Consider the following 12,214-nt stretch of genomic DNA (forward strand, 5'->3'; position numbering starts at 1 on the left):
GCATCCACAGTGCCATTTTGAGTGTTAGAGGACACCCAATCTGGCATGGGCAGATGAGCCGACCCACTGCGGCATTCATCCTAAGATCAGATGCACCCGGGAATACTCAAGAGTCTGGTGGACCGACAGCGGGATGGCTTTTCAGTTCTTCCACCAGTGATCGGGTGTGCGGTGTTATCTCCCGCGCCAAATAGCCGAATTCCATAGTGTTAGAAACTGTGATGTGAGAATGAGTTTGATTACAAAGAGATGAAAGCCTAGTCCTGCCCACGTGTGACACAGGAGAAATGAATTTTCTAGTCAGACAGTAGTTTCTAAACTAATGCTTCTGTCCGTGTTCCAAAGTTCCCAGAAATGTATGGGCCTAGAGCACTGATTTGCTCTGAACTAGCTGTGATGCGCAAAGTGAACTTGTATGTAAGAAAGAGCTCATCTTTCTCTCCTTCTCCCTACCCATCTGGTCATATCTTCTCAGTTCTCTGGGCCCACCCAGAACATCCCACCTCAGCTGCCTAGGCCCCTTGCTGAAGTCCCACCTCCCTGCTCTGCTCATTTCACAGGGCCACTATGGCTTCAGGCCAGCCCCGCTCAGTCGTGGGCTCTTTTTCCCTCACGTTTTCTCATATCTACCGCTCCTCTCTTACCTCCCACTGCCAGTGCCAGCAAATGGAGACAGAATATTTCACAAACGCTCTTAGAGAGGAACAGTCCGACACTTCAGAATGTTTCTTGATACGTGACCACAATTTTTCTTTGCTACATTCAGTCTCATTTGTTTGGGCAATGTCTGTTGAAATCCTCTTCAAAGTGCCCATCTCTGTTATTTACAGTCTAGACTGTGGTCTGTCTTTTTATTTTTATGGTATTTGTTAAGTCCTTACTATACGCCAGGTGCTGCACTAAGCACATGGGACTTAACTGTCTTAACCCCCATTTCACAGATGAGGTAACGGAGGCACAGCGAAGTGAAGCGACTTGTTCAAGGTTATATCGGCAGACAAGTGGTGGAGCTGAGATTAGAACCCAGGTCCTCCTGACTCTCAGGCCTGTGCTCTAGCCAATACGCCATGCTGTCTCTTCCCTCTTCCTTCTCCCCTTTACCCTCCCTGGAACCATTTGGCCACCTGGGAGGACCTTTACAATAGCTGATGGCAGAAAGATTCCCCCCCTCCTGCCCTGGAAACACAGGCCGCATCCAGAAAAGGAGACTCTCACTTCCAGAGGACTGGCTGCAGAAAAAAGAGGCCAACAGAGGAAGAGTCATTTCTCCCAGTCAGGTAGTTGGTGGCTATTGGAAGAGAAGACCAGGCCCTCCAAAGACCTTGCCTTCCGCACCTTTGGAATTCACACGGTTTTTCTGAAACTCACAGACTATGACAAGGAGAAGGAGAGTTCTGCCCGTGCACAGAATGCGTCTGAGGAACTTCTTTTTAAAATGGCAGCCTTACTCTCATTTTAAATTCCTGGCACAGTGGCTTCCTTCTCGCCAGTCAATCCTCAGCCACCATGAGAAGCGGCAGAGCCTAGGGGAAAGAGCCCAGGCGTGAGAGTCGGAGGACCTGAGTTCTAATCCCAGGTCCGCCGCTTGCCTGACACTGACTTTGGGCCAGTTGCTTCGCTTCTCTGGGCTTCAGTTTCCTCACCTGTAAAATGGGGATTCAATTTCTGTTCTCCCTTCTACTGAGATAACTCTGAGGCCCTGTGGGACAGGGACCGTGGGTGACTGATTAACTTGTACCTACCCCAGCACTTAATCCAATGCTTGACACGTACTAAGCACTTAACAAATACCACAGTGGATTATCATCATGATTATTGTTGTGTCTGTCCAACTCCCCACAAGTCGGATGGATGGAAGGGTTGCAGTTGGTTCTCTTTGTAGTTCCTGCCTTACCCGCTCTTAGGGCTCTTGGGGGACGAGTCCCGTCCTGAGGCTCTTGAGGCTGAATCGTTCACTAACGTTGAACTGCCCTGAAAAGAGAAGAGAGAAAAATGGCTTGTGACATGAATTCAGTGCCACTGGCTGTGAACCCAATGTAGGGAGCTTTTCCTCACTGACAAGAGTAGTGCACCAGGCTCCAACCAGGCTCCTTTGCGGAAGACCCTCTAGGCAAAGTCATTTCACCTCTCTGTGCCTCATCTGTAAAATGGGGATTAAGAGTGTGAGCCCCATGTGGGATCAATCAATCAATCAATCGTATTTATTGAGCGCTTACTATGTGCAGAGCACTGTACTAAGCGCTTGGGAAGTACAAATTGGCAACATACAGAGACAGTCCCTACCCAACAGTGGGCTCACAGTCTAAAAGGGGGAGACAGAGAACAAAAACAAACATACTAACAAAATAAAATAAATAGAATAGATATGTACAAGTAAAATAAATAAATAAATAGAGTAATAAATATGTACAAACATATATACATATATACAGGTGCTGTGGGGAAGGGAAGGGGGTAAGATGGGGGGGATGGAGAGTGGGACGAGGGGGAGAGGAAGGACGGGGCTCAGTCTGGGAAGGCCTCTTGGAGGAGGTGAGCTCTCAGCAGGGCCTTGAAGGGAGGAAGAGAGCTAGCTTGGCGGATGGGCAGAGGGAGGGCATTCCAGGCCCGGGGGATGACGGGGGCCGGGGGTCGATAGCGGGACAGGCGAGAACGAGGTACGGTGAGGACGGGATGGGGATTGTGTCCAACCTGATTAACTTGTATCTACCCCAGAGCTTAGAACACTGCTTGACACATAGTCAGCGCTTAACAAGTACTATAATAGTAATTATTATTATTATTATTATTATTATTGCCCTGCCCTGGGGTGCTGAGGGGCTTGCAGGAATACAGCCAAGGGAAGGTCCCTGCCCTGAGAGGAGCAGAGGAGACACCAAGATGGTTGGCCCAGAGACCCAAACACAACGAATGACACAAAAGATCACTGGAACTCAGGTTAGGGTGTGACTGGGGGTGAGCTGGAGTCCACGCCTGCCTCCCAAGCCTTGCCTACAAAGGCCCTTGATATCCATCTTTACCAACACTCCCTCCCTGAGGCCAGCTCTTCTCTCTTTCAATTAACTCAGGCTACAGCATGTTTTTCACCTGCCCCACTTAGCTTGCCCAAAGATGGTGTTTCATTCATTCAATCGTATTTATTGAGCGCTTACTGTGTGCAGAGCACTGTACTAAGCCTGGGAGAGTACAATACAACAATACACCAACACATTCCCTGCCCACACCTAGCTTACAGTCTGGAGCTGGGGACAGACATCAATTACAAATAAATAAGTTACAGATATGGACCTAAGTGCTGTAGGGCTAAGATGGGGGAAGGACAAAGGGAGCAAGCCGGGGCGACCAAGTTTTAGAATCAGGGATCCTGCCATTCCTGGGTTTTTTAGAGAAGCAGGGTGGGCTAGTGGACAGAACACGGGTCTGGAAGCCAGAAGGTCGTGGGTTCTAATCCCAGATTCTCCACTTGACTGCAGTGTGACCTTAGGCAAAAGAGCTTACCTCCTCCAGGAGGCCTTCCCAGACTGAGCTCCTTCCTTCCACTCCCCCTCGTCCCCCTCTCCATCTCCCCCATCTTACCTCCTTCCCTTCCCCACAGCACCTGTATATATGTATATATGTTTGTACATATTTATTACTCTATCTATTTTTTTATTTATTTATTTTACTTGTACATATCTATTCTATTTATTTTATTTTGTTAGTATGTTTGGTTTTGTTCTCTGTCTCCCCCTCTTAGACTGTGAGCCCACTGTTGGGTAGGGACTGTCTCTATATGTTGCCAATTTGTACTTCCCAAGCGCTTAGTACAGTGCTCTGCACATAGTAAGCGCTCAATAAATACGATTGATGATGATGATTTCAATTCTCTGTGCTTCAGTTACCTCATCCGGAAAATGGGGATTGAAACTGTGAACCCCATGTGGGACAGGACTGTGTCCAACCCTATTTGCTTGTATCCACCCCAGCGCTGGGTACAGTGCCTGGCACACGGTAAGCATTTAACAAATACCACAATTACCACTACTGTTATGACCGTCTTGTCAGGACGACCACTGGCACACTGAGTTACTGGATGGCTGCCGTCAGCTATTCTCCTCTATTCAATCCTGTAAAGTTGCAGGGACCCCAGGAAACACAAAGTAAAGCCAAGGCTGAGGCCGGGAAGAGCAGCACCATCGGGTCGTGTTCAACGCCACACCCACAGAAACCACCATTTCTTCCCGCCTAAATCTACTTGTGCCAAACTGGATCGGGTCATACCAGAAAAGGCTTGAATTGTGGGAAGAATGTGCTCTAATTCTTCCATTGTGTTATAACCAAGTGAAGAAGTAATTCAGTTCAATTCAATCACATTTATTGAGCGCTTACTGAGTGCACAGCACTGTACTAAGAGTTCGGGAGAGTACAATATAACAATAGGCAGACACATTCCCTGCCCACAACAAGCTTACAGTCTAGAGGGGGAGACAGACATTAATATACATAAATAAATTACAGCTATATACATAAGCAGAAACAGGTGTCTAGATAGTCCGGTAGCCTACATACCTTAAGGACCATTACTCCTTTACTGACAGGGAAGTTTGCCAATCAGTGCACATGTATGTGACTGAAAATGTCCCCGCAAGAATCTCAATCCCAAACACGATGCAAGGGTTCACACACACATATTCAATCAATGGTATTTATTGAGTGCTTACTGTGTGCAGAGCACTGGACTAAGCGCTTGGGAGAGTTCAACACACCGAAGTAGGTGCGTGCGCACACACACACACTCTTCCCTACTTTGCTGAGCTGGGGCTATTTCTCCTTTGGCTACTTTGTTTTACGGACACTCTCGAAACTTCTGCTCTGAAAGGAGCCCTCCTTTCTAGATTCCAGTGTGCCACAGGAAGCAGTGGGACCTAAGGGAAAGAGCCCGGTCCTCGGAGTCCTGGGTTCCAATTCCGGCTCTGCTCTTTGCCTAATGTGTTATCCTGGCCAAGTCAGTTCAGTTCTCTGGGTCTCGGTTTTCTCATCTGTAAAATAAGGATTCGATAACGTGTTGTCCCATTTGAACTGTGAGCCCTAGGTAGGACGGGGATTATGCGCAACCTCATTAGCTTGTATCTACCCCAGCGCTTAGCAGAGTGCTTGACACATACTAAGTACTTCATAAATACCATTATCATCATTACCGCCATCACTGCCACACTGGCCCATTTGCTGGTTACCTTTGTTTTCAGGGAGGCTTCTTTAGACTGTAAACTTGTTGTGGGCAGATCACGTCTGCCAATTCTGACTAAACCCTCATTTCCTCTTCTATTCCCTTCTGTGTTGCCCTGACTTGCTCCCTTTATTCACTATCCATCGCCCCTCCCCGCCCTCCAAAGTCACACAGCACTTATTTACATAGCCATTATTTATATACATACATTTATGTCTGTCTCCCTCTCTAGACTGTAAGCTCGTTGTGGGCAGGGAATGTGTCTGTTTTATTGTTGTGTTGTACTGTCCCAAGGGTTTAGTACAGTGCACGACACATAGTAAGTGCTCAATACGATTGACTGTTGTCTTGTAATCTCCCGAGAGCTTAGTACAATGCTCTGCACATAGTACGCACTTAATAAATATCAATGATGATGGTGGGGTGCCCTATTTTCTGAAGCTCTGCTTTACTGGGTCCTTGTTTTGGACACTCCCATTTCTCTGGAGCTCCCTCCCTCTTCAAACCTGCCAGGCCCCGGCTCTCCCCACCTTCCAGGCCCTCATGGAACGCCGCCCCCCACAAGGAAGCCTTCCCCAACTCACCTTTCTACTCTCTTGGTCACTTTCTCCCAGACTCTGGGTTGCGTTTTTCTGAATGCATTTTTTACCTTCTACTACTTAAGTATCAATTTACTCATTTACAAAACTTTTCAATCTCTCTTCCTCCCAAATGTACAAGATTTTAAAGGCCTGTGTCCATCCCGTAGCTCCCTCCAGCTACCACCTCATCTTCCCGCTCCTGTTCCCGTGCAAACTCCCAGATTAGACGGTACAGGCCCGCTGCTTTGGTTTCCTCCCCGCCACCGCTCTCCTTGGCCCAGTACAATCTGGTTTTCGACCCTTTCACTCCCCTGAGACATCGCCCTCTGAGGTCACTCATGACCTCCTCATAGCTAACCCTCCCTGACCTCCCGGCCGTCTCTGATGCTCTGAGCCGCTCGCTCCTCCTCAAAACACTTTTGGGCCTGGGCTTTGCTGACAACAACCCGGCTCTGCTCCCTACCTCTCTAGTTGGTCTTTCTCCGTTTTGTCCACTGGCTCCTCTTCTGCCTCTCAGCTGGGTCCCTTACTCTCTGACGCATCCTCCTCTCATGCTCACCTCCAACTCTATCTTGCTCCTGGCTCCTCCGCTTTCATCCCCAGACTCACGCTGCTCCCCTGGCCTGGATGGAATTCCATCCCTTTTCCCCATTCCAAGCTTGACAGACCTCAGCCCTTAGTCAGAGCCCTCCTAAAATCCCCCACATCCTCCCGAAAACCTCCTCCTCAATGCACTGCCTCCTCTGCTGGAAGGAAACTCCATCCTCAATGAACTGCCTACATGCTTCTAGACTGTGAGCCCGCTGTTGGGTAGGGACCGTCTCTATATGTTGCCAACTTGTACTTCCCAAGCGCTTAGTACAGTGCTCTGCACACAGTAAACGCTCAATAAATACGATTGAGTGAATGAATGAATGCTAAGTCATTTCCATTCCCCAGGCCATTTCCAGTCCCCTTAAAACCTCAGGAGAGCTTGTGGCCATGGTAGCCATTGCTGTGGCTTGGGGATGCCGTGGACTCTGAATCAGGGGCCTGAAACTCTGCTCCTCTAGCCACAACTCCCTACTGACTTTGTGTACTGTGTATTTGACCTTGTCTCTTATGCCGCTTTAGTGTGGTACTGTTTCACTGTTCCCGATGTCCGTCTCCAGTCCTCTCCCCCACCTCTAGGCATAGACTGTGAGTCCCGAAAGGGAAAGGGTCCATGTATAATTCCCACCTGTATACCCTTGCCCAGTGCCTAGTACAGTGTTCTGCATATAGTAACCACTTACTAAATACCATTACTAATACTACTACTCTACCACTTAAGTATTCATACTCATCAGTCCTTCCGTACATTTATTCAACTCTATTATACTTTCCAAGTGCTCAGTACATTGCGCTACACAGAGTGAGTGCTCAAAAAATACTACTGATTGTTTGACTGTACATTCATTACTCCTGATTACTTCTGTTTCCCTTGTTGGCACGTAAACTCCTTGTGGGAAGGGGTTGTGCTCTTTTACTGTTGTGCTTTCCCAAACCCTTAGTACTATGAGTTATACCTGACAGACATGATTACAACAACTACTACTTCTTTTATAATCATAATGATGGTATTCGTTAAGCGCTTACTATGTGCCAAGCACTGTTCTATCTGGTGCCTGTCTCTCCCGCCTAGAAGGTAGGCTCCTTGGGGACATGGACTGTGTCCTTTATCCTTATCGTACTCTTCCAAGTGCTTAGTTCAGTGTTCTGCACACAGCGGGTGCTCAACAAATACGGCTGATTGATCAATCGACTGATCATTAAAATATTTTCTCTGTCTCTCTTGTTTTTGGTTGCCTAATTTCAGTTCACCACCCAGACACTCAACCGCTTAGCGCTCCTTCGACAGTTCATTTCCCCAGCACATCCCACTTGAAGCCCCGTCTGCCAGGCAACAATGTATTTTTTTAATTTCCCTCAACTCTTAAAAATAGAACAAATATGTTTAAGAACCTATGGCTGGAAGAGCATTTCAACTGTTTGGTCAGCACTTAATTATTTCTGAAAACTTTCATAGTTTTGGCTTAGTTTTTAACCTGTTGTAAATCTCGGAAAAACTCTACTTCAGTTACATTTAGCATCAGCTTTATTGTCCAACCTGTACTGTTTTCATTCTTTCATCACACCTGTCTTTTAAATTCTGGAGTTTTCTTCTTTTATCCAGATAAGTAGTATAAATGTTGAAGAAAGACATGACGAGGCATTCAAAGGAACAGGGACACTGGAGTTTAGGAAAGATTACATTCTAGTAATACACACTCAAAAGAATATACCATTAGCTTTAAATCAGAACTCACGGCTGACGTTTCAGCAGCGTGAGGTTACTGTATTCCTTTAAAACCCTTCTGAGCTAGAGTACCGCAACAGGTTTTTTAAAGAACTAAAATTTCAAGAGAGTTTTGGAATGGGACGGAGAGGTGTACGACGGTGCTGGAAGGAAATTACGACAGAATTGAAGGAACACTAGGAAGATCTGAGTGAAAGCTGGTATATTTACATAAAGCCAAGTGGTGCTAGCAAAGGGATCTGGAGAAGAGCGGGAAGTGACAAGGGAGGTTCAAGATGACTGTAGTGACATCTTAATGAATCACACAGGAGGTGAGACAGGGTAGTGGTGACAGGTCAGATTGAAGGGATTAATAAATAAATCAGAGGTTTAGGAGAAAAAAGGAGATGGGAAAATGGGGAAGGATTCCCCCCTCTTTTCATTTAATTCCCACCTAACCCCACAGACCTCCCTTTTTTTTTTAAAAGGCATCTGTTAATAATGGTACTTGTTAAGTGCTCACTATAGGCCAGCACTGTACTAAGCACTGGGGTAGATACAAGCTAATCAGGCTGGACACAGTCCACGTCCCACAGGGGAGTCACAGTCCCCATTTTACGGACGAGGGAACTGAGGCCCGAGAAGTGAAGTGACTTGCCCAAGGCCACCCAGCGGATGAGTGGCGGGGCTGGAATTGGAACCCAGGTCCTTCGGGCTCCCAGGCCCATGCTCGTTCCGTTAAGGAAAACTGCTTCTCACCTCCTCCACCTCTGCTACCCAGCAGGCCCTTCCGTTCCCCTTTGAGCCGCTGCTTATCGTTAAGTGGCAAAGTTCATTTCGTAAACTAGCCACAGCAGTGGTGTGCACAACAGTATCACTGTAGACTCAATGTGGAGGGGTCCAGGTCCCGAGCTCTGCAAGAGAGGGATAAGGATGTCTTGGAAATGCTCTGAATGGGAGACAGAGTAAGCTCTTTATGGGCAGGGGACGTGGTCTACCAACTCTGTTGAACCGAACCTCCCCAAGCTCTTCGTACAGTACTCTGCACAAGGTAAGCGCTCAATAAATACCACTGATTGATTGACACAGTAGTGGATGATCAGCGAGGTGCTACTTGTGGGGGTATGGAGGGAAACCCAAGTTCAGATCTCTAGAAGGCTGTGCTGGGGTTCGGTCATTCAGAACACAGAATTAAGGCGGGGAAAGTGCCCGAAACTGGAGCAGAGCAACTGCCCATATAGTTGGATAGTGTCCCTGACAGGAGCAATGGGGTGTTGAGACAGCAGCCCTCCTGGACCTGACGTCTAGGGACACCCTACTTTTTGACTCGTGAATTTATCCAACTACTGGTATTCACCGCCTCCCCAACTTCCTGTGGGACTGAGCGTCATATTTCTCTCATCCACTCTGTGGAATGGGTCTCAGTTCAGCTATTTTGCGGCAACAGGCTATCTGGGACAAAAGTGAGATGAGTAATGCGACAGAAAGGCACAAAACTTTTACAGAGAAACCACAGTACTGCTCAAGGGTTGGGGGGGGAGACATCCGCTGTGTTTGTTTCCTTGTGGGCAGGGAAGGGATCAATTCGTCTTTCTGTACTTCCGCAAGCGCTTAGTACAGCCCATCACTTTTCTAAGAGGGAGATGACTATTACTAACACTAACGCCACCACCACTCATTCATTCATTCATTCAATTGTATTTATGGAGCGCTTACTGTGTGCACAGCACTGTACTAAGCGCTTGGGAAGTACAAGTTGGCAACATATGGAGACGGTCCCTACCCAACAACGGGCTCACAGTCTAGAAGGGGGAGACAGACAACAAAACAAAACATGTGGACAGCACCACTGCCCCTACTACTGTTGCTACCACCACAGCCCAGCCTTCCTGTAAGCTCCCTCTAGAATGTAAACAGGGAACATGTTTGCAAACTCTGTGTAGTGTAATAATAATAATAATGATAATAATGATGGCACTTGTTAAGCGCTTACTATGTGCAAAGCACTGTTCTAAGCGCTGGGGGGGGATACAAGGTGATCAGGTTGTCCCACGTGGAGTTCACAGTCTTCATCCCCCTTTTACAGGTGAGGGAACTGAGGCTCAGAGAAGTTAAGTGACTTGCCCAAGGTCACACAGCAGGCATACGGTGGAGCCGGGATTAGAACCCATGACCTCTGACTCCCAAGCCTGTGCTCTTTCCACTGAGCCACGCTGCTTCTCTAAGCATACTAAGTGTACTTTCCTAAGTGTTCAGTATAGAAGCGCTCAATAAAGATGATTGATCGGACTGCTCGTTGTGGGCAGGGAACGTGTCTGTTTATTGTTATACTATACTCTTGCAAGTGCTTAGTACGGTGCTCTGCACACAGTAAGTGCTCAATAAATACGACTGATTAGACTGTCAGCTTCTTGTGGGCAAGGAAATTGTCAGTTTACCGTTCCAAAGTACTCTTGCAAGTGCCTAGTACAGTGCTCTGCACACAGTAAATGCTCAATAAATACGACTGAATAAATACCAACTCTGCTGTATTGTGCTCTCCCAAGCTCTTAGTACAGTGCTGTGCATGGAGTAAGTGCTCAATAAGTGGTATCAATTGATTGTGAGCTCACTGTGGGCAGGAAGGTGGGACAGCTTGCTGTTAATAATAATAATGACAATAGTAATAATTACGGTATTTGGCAAGGGTTTGCTACGTGCTGGGCACTGCTGTAAGCGCTGGGGTGGATAGAAAGTAATCGGTTTGGACGCCGTCCCTGTCCCAAATCCATTCACTCAATCCCATTTATTGAGTGCTTACTGTGAGCAGAGCACTGTACTAAACGCTTGGACAGTTCAAATCAGCAACCTATAGAGACGGTCCCTACCCAACAACGGGCTCACCGTCTTGAAGATGGGGTTCACAGTCTTAATCCCCATTTTTGACACCTGTCTCCTTGTTTTGTTGTCCGTCTCCCCCTTCTAGATGGTGAGCCCGTTGCTGGGTAGGGACCGTCTCTGTTGCCGGCTTGTAGTTCCCAAGTGCTTAGTCCAGTGCTCTGGTAAGCGCTTAAATACGATTGAATGACTGAATGACCTTTAGAGATGAGGGACCCAAGGCCCGGAGAATCAATCAATCAATCAATCAATCAATCAATCGTATTTATTGAGTGCTTACTGTGGGCAGAGCACTGTACCAAGCGCTTGGGAAGTACAAGTTGGCAACACACAGAGACAGTCCCTACCCAATAGTGGGCTCACAGTCTAAAAAGGGGAGACAGAGAACAAAACCAAACATACTAACAAAATAAAATAAATAGATTAGATATGTACAAGTAAAATAAATAAGTAAATAGAGTAATAAATATGTACAAACATATATACATATATACAGGTGCTGTGGGGAAGGGAAGGAGGTAAGATGAGGGGGATGGAGAGGGGGACGAGGGGGAGAGGAAGGAAGGGGCTCAGTCTGGGAAGACCTCCCGGAGGAGGTGAGCTCTTAGTAGGGCCTTGAAGGGAGGAAGAGAGCTAGCTTGGCGGATGGGCAGAGGGAGGGCATTCCAGGCCCGGGGGAGGACGTGGGCCGGGGGTCGACGGCGGGACAGGCGAGAACGAGGTACGGTGAGGAGATTAGCGGCGGAGGAGCGGAGGGTGCGGGGTGGGCTGGAGAAGGAGAGAAGGGCGGTGAGGTAGGAGGGGGTGAGGGGATGGACAGACTTGAAGCCCAGGGTGAGGAGTTTCTGCCTGATGCGCAGATTGATTGGTAGCCACTGGAGATTTTTGAGGAGGGGAGTAACATGCCCAGACCGTTTCTGGACAAAGACAATCCGGGCAGCGGCATGAAGTATGGATTGAAGTGGGGAGAGACACGAGGATGGGAGATCAGAGAGAAGGCTGGTGCAGTAGTCCAGACGGGATAGGATGAGAGCTTGAACGAACAGGGTAACGGTTGGGATGGAGAGGAAAGGGCGGATCTTGGCAATGTTGCGGAGCTGAGACCGGCAGGTTTTGGTGACGGCTTGGATGTGAGGGGTAAATGAGAGAGCGGAGTCGAGGATGACACCAAGGTTGCGGGCTTGTGAGACGGGAAGGATGGTAGTGCGTCAACAGAGATGGGAAAGTCAGGGAGAGGGCAGGGTTTGGGAGGGA

The 12,214-nt window shown here is 47.8% G+C and overlaps 1 protein-coding gene across 2 annotated transcripts in view; it reads right to left on the reverse strand.

The window, feature by feature from the left end:
• KRIT1 (KRIT1 ankyrin repeat containing) overlaps positions 1-9,118 on the reverse strand; it is a 33,877-nt gene extending 24,759 nt beyond the window's left edge. The window contains exons 1-2 of one of the 2 annotated variants that reach the window (XM_038760773.1): positions 8,843-9,118; positions 1,895-1,971 (exon numbers count right to left, since the gene is read on the reverse strand). The gene's annotated coding sequence lies outside the window, so the exon portion shown is untranslated. Of the gene's footprint in view, positions 1-1,894; positions 1,972-2,059; positions 2,077-8,842 lie in introns of those variants that run through there. The other variant, XM_038760782.1, reaches the window with a different exon arrangement.
• Positions 9,119-12,214: the final 3,096 nt, after the last annotated feature.

The sequence above is a fragment of the Tachyglossus aculeatus genome, chromosome 2 (genome assembly GCF_015852505.1).
Source record: "Tachyglossus aculeatus isolate mTacAcu1 chromosome 2, mTacAcu1.pri, whole genome shotgun sequence".
NCBI lineage: Eukaryota > Metazoa > Chordata > Mammalia > Monotremata > Tachyglossidae > Tachyglossus > Tachyglossus aculeatus.